This window comes from Sinocyclocheilus rhinocerous, unplaced genomic scaffold (assembly GCF_001515625.1).
Source record: "Sinocyclocheilus rhinocerous isolate Xijiao unplaced genomic scaffold, SAMN03320098_v1.1 scaffold940, whole genome shotgun sequence".
Lineage (NCBI taxonomy): Eukaryota > Metazoa > Chordata > Actinopteri > Cypriniformes > Cyprinidae > Sinocyclocheilus > Sinocyclocheilus rhinocerous.
Window position 1 is genome coordinate 18,520 of NW_015670976.1, and position 5,062 is coordinate 23,581.

General features: G+C 35.3%; 1 long non-coding RNA gene across 1 annotated transcript in view; it reads left to right on the plus strand.

Moving 5' to 3' along the window:
• LOC107734379 (uncharacterized) overlaps positions 1-4,321 on the plus strand; it is a 16,368-nt gene extending 12,047 nt beyond the window's left edge. Inside the window, exon 3 of the long non-coding RNA XR_001639085.1 lies at positions 3,705-4,321. This is a non-coding gene — a long non-coding RNA (uncharacterized LOC107734379). The remainder of the gene's footprint in view (positions 1-3,704) is intronic.
• The last annotated feature ends 741 nt before the right edge of the window (positions 4,322-5,062 follow it).

Below are 5,062 nucleotides of genomic sequence, written 5' to 3' on the forward strand. Positions count from 1 at the left end.
TTGACCCAGCGGTTGGGTTACTACCCAGAAGGTTGGGTTAAACATTTAACCCAACCGCTGGGTCAAAACAACCCAATTGCTGGGTTTGTCCCTATTTTACCCAGCACTGGGTTGTATTTAACCCAGCATTTTTTAGAGTGTACATGTACTTACTATAGGGTTAGGGTTACTTGCATGTAATTATGCAAAATTAATTGTTATTATAATAGTAATTACATGTAACATGTGTAACAAGGACACCTTAAAATAAAGTGTTATCAAATCACTTTATCCAATTATCTGCTTTGGCTGTTTGGGATGCGTGAAAACGTACATGTCCCAGTGGCAGCCTGCGATGGCCTAAAATTGTCAGGCTCTGCGTTTGTGCAGCTCTCGCAGTTTATCTCTGGCTGCTAGACGGTGTGTGCGCACCAGCCGACCGCTCCACAAGTTCGCAGAAACCCTTTCCACAGCATGTATGGGTAGAAAGCCGTCACGTTTCACAGATTTATTCTTAGCCATTTAGTCTTTTTTTTTTTTTTTTTTACTGTCTTTTTTTGACACAGCAGCAGGTATGATCATTCTTTATGTGTCAATCAGTCACGGATGAGCTTCCCCTGGGATCACACTCATCTGCTGGTTATTTTTAGCTTCTTCACTGTGAGGATGCTGTTTTATTGAGAGAGACTGTATTGATATTGAGATGCAGGATGCGCCGCAGCATTTACACTTTAACCTTTTACTTTTTATATAGAGAAGTGTTCGAAGATAAAGATATGCGTTTATTCCTATAGAAACAGAAAATTCCGATGACATGCAAAAGCTGAATACCACACCTTTTTTTTAATGATTTTTACATATTTTTTGTACATTTGGATATATGATGAAACATGCAGTATGGACATATTGACAGCTTCTATTTTGTACAAATATGTATGTATGCACAGGTTCACAAATGTAAAAATATTTTAATATTTATTAATACACATCTGTTAAAAATGTTGTGGTCAGTAAGATTTTTTTTTTTCTTTTTGAAAGAGGTTAAGATTTTTATAGCAGCAAGTAACAGTAAAGACATTTAAACATTGTTAGTAATCAGAAATGTTTCTTGAGCAGCAAAGAAACAGATTAGAATGATTTCTGAACAATCATTCAAGACTGGAGTAATGATGCTGAAAATTCAGCTTTGATTACAGGAATAACATGTTTTATTTTTTTTTAATTGATTAAAAATTTGAAAATCTATTCAAATAGAAAACCGTTTTTGACATTGTTCAGAATATTTCACAATATTTGTTTTTATTGCATTTTTGATCAAATAAATGCAGCCTAACAAATCTTACAGATCCCAAACGTTTAAACGGTAGTGTATATATTTGTATATTTTACTGTTATGTAGATATTTCTGAACTTCCTCCCTACTAAATCACTACTAAAACACTTCTCAACAGTATATTTAAAATAAATAAATAAATAATAAAAAACAGGTGTAAAGTACAGTGAAAATAATTTGTTATAATATACTATTATGCAATTATTTGCATATATATTTTACTAATTAAATGATTAAGCAATGATTAAATGATGATGATTTTTAATTAATTTTAACACTTTAAAGTTTAAGCTTGAGTAAAGTGATGCATTCCTTCAAAACTAGTTGATTACAGCACCAGAAATCACACAGAAATTCGACTGTTATAATTTCACATTAGGTAAATGCATTAAATAAATATGACACTGAGCATTTTTAATTAATCTCATTGATTAGATACAATAAAATCAATTTGTTATTTCCTTGAATTCAATATTTGACGAACCTGAGAGGATTTGGACATCTTTAAAGTTATTCCTACATAAAATGCTTGCGTTTTAGATGCTGCCAGTCCACCTATCTGTAACGAAAGAGCAGTGCGGCCATTTGATTTATATTGCAAACTGGTATTTGTTATCATATTACTGTAATTTATTATCAGTTTTATCATTTACTGCATTTTATTCTTCTTCTAGTTTTTTACCGATAACGCCTAATAAATCGAACATCTCAAAATAAGGTGGATACATTAATAATGTACAGTTTAGAGTCAATGCAAACGTGTATATATAACTTTAGAACGAATAACAGCTACTAATGAGCTCATGTTTCTGTGTGATTTAAAGTATTAATGGCAGATGATTGCATATGCATAGAAACAGTGTAAAATATATGCTGAGCATTTGTTTGATTTCCACCATCCTGTCAATCTCGAATCGTGAGAATTCTGACTGTAGGAAGTGTAGGATAGCAACAATAAATAAATACTAGCCAGAGCTCTTAGTTCAGTTGAAAACGCTAAGCATTTTGGAGCTCTTTAGGGTGCTTCTCTGATGCATTATTATGTCAGTTTATATCCCAGTGGGCACCGGGCCTGCTGACTGCAAATCCAATATCGGCAAAGTGAATCCGATGTAGCCTCACAACTCCTCATTGGTCTGCACTGGAATCCCAGCAGCTGCTTTACTGCAGTTGCCTGTCAGCCATTTTGTTTCACTTCATTGCTCTGTAAAGAGTCCAAACCCTTGGCTTTTTTCCTCAGTCTTCTGCAGTCTTGCTTACATACAGCATGCACAATAAAAAGAGAATAATGCTTGACTTTGGTCTTCTCCCTGGACAGCACCGTGTAAGTGAAAACTTTGTAGTTTCTTGGTTAATCCAGCTGCTCCCCTGAGACGAGGCACACTGCATGTGTGTGAGAGAACGAGAGCATTTGTTGACTGGCAGCTCCCTGAACGAGTTTGATCTGTGTATTAGCTTGACCTTACATACACTGTTGTATAACTTATTTGTGCAGAAATATCTGCACTGCAACAACTAAGACACAGTGATGATGCAGTAGACAAGCCGCGGTTAAGACTTTCTGACAAAAAAAAATCTGCCTGATTTCTGACAGGCAGTTCACTCTCCTGTGATGTGACCCTGTTCCCCTCACACACACACACGACGCGTTACTCTCGCACTGAAACACAGCATCTCCCTGACATGCTGCTCGGGTACGAGTTCAGTGAGACATGATTCACAATAAAAGAGTTCAACGACTTGTAAAATGGCATGCTTGCATCAGCAAATGTGTTTTTATCTCACGTTTGCTTTCGCTAACACTGTCGGTTACATTTAGTGTAGTTGGTGCGTTATTTTCAAACGTGATAGAGCATTAACCCTTTAGCGCCACTCACCAGACATTTAATTTCCAAATTGCTGAGATACATACACCATCCAGTGTAATAAAATGTTGCCAGATTCATGTTCATCTGTTAAAAATAAATAAACAAAACTGAACGTGCTTTTAGTGCCACTCACTGGATATTTCACTTTGAAAATGCCACGAAATGTGCAAGAAGCAATGTAATAAAATTTTTCCAATGAGCCTGGGTTACAACTTACATGGAAAACAGATTGAAATTTATGTTATTATTATTATTATTATTATTGATAATTTCCCCCTCCTGTGAACAATTAACTCCCATAATTGCTGTGACCAGAATAATGAGCCAGTTGAGAGCCAAATAATTGAAAGCTATTGTTGATTTGAGTCAAATCTTTTTTTTCAATAAATTGTATATAATTGAATAATTGAATTGAATTCAATAATTGAATATAGTGGCTACTTTTAAGGAACTTTTTGGTGATCAAATTCGTGGTCGATAGAACTGTTGTCAAATAATCTTTTTCTCTTTTCATACTCTCCTAGGATGAAGAGAGTGAGCCACTGTTACCGCGTCGAGTACCGTCATATGGAGAGGACCCTGACGCAGGAAGAAGTGTGTATCATCCACAGAGCCATTGAGCAGGCAGCCGAAAAAGAGCTCGGAGTGCAGGGAAGATACTGAGCTCTCTCTCTCTCTTTAACCATCATGACAATCTTCCACCTCTCGCGATGAGATTCACAGATGTAGTCACATGTCTCTGTGGTGGTAAATAAAATGTGGAAACTCTCAGCAACAACTGCACTTGTTGGAGACTCCATCTGTAGTTTCTTAAAGGAACACTTCACCCAAACACGAAAATAATGTCATTATTTACTCACCATCATGTCTGTCTAAATCTATAAGGAGAATTTTGAAGAATCTGTATGTAGATTTTTTCCAAGTAACAACATCATAAAAAGGGATAGTTCAGCCATCATTTACTCACCTTCATGTCATTTCAAACCTGTATTGACTGTTTAATCTGCAGAACATACAAGAAGATATTTTTTGAAGAGCATTGGTAACCAAACGGTTTTGGTGACCATTGATTTCCATTGCGTTGACTATTGCCTTCCATTGTGTTCCATACTGGTTTAAATAATGAGAGAATTTTCATTTTTTGGCAAACCATCTCTTTAAAACTCAATATTTGTGCTCGAGATGACTATAGTTTTGATGCTTTTACAGAGATTTTATGGTATGTTTTTGGATCTTGACAAAAATGTTCACTATAAACTGTAACTGCAATAAAACATTATACAGTTTGAAATAGGAGTGAGTCAATAATGACAGAATTGCAATTTAGGGAAAATCATGCCTTAAACATTTGCAAGATTTGACCTTGAAATGACCTTTTGGGTCATAATAACCTCTTTAGGCCTGATTGATTCGTCCCACTTCCCAGGCTGGCACTAGCTTTATCATGATACAAACCGCCGAATTAAACACAAATATCAAACAAGCCTTTAAAGTAAGTTAAAGTAAGAAGGAAACAAGAGCTCTCATTTCTACATTTCTGTTTTCTTAAGGAAGATATGTAATGAGCTGCTGCCCAGAAATTACCAAGATAATGAAACTCTTCCTCAAAGTCACTCCACAGTAAAATGGCAAACAGGAGGCTAACAGGTCATCGTTTGTGGTAGAAAATAAAAGTGTGTTGAGGTTTAATTGTGTCGCTGTGTCTTATATATATATATATATATATATATATATATAATATCTCACAGAAGTGAGTATTCAAAGTCACAAATGGCAAACAGGAGGCTAACAGGTCATCGTTTGTGGTAGAAAATAAAAGTGTGTTGAGTGTGTTGAGGGTCGCTGTGTCTTATATATATATATATATATATATATATATATA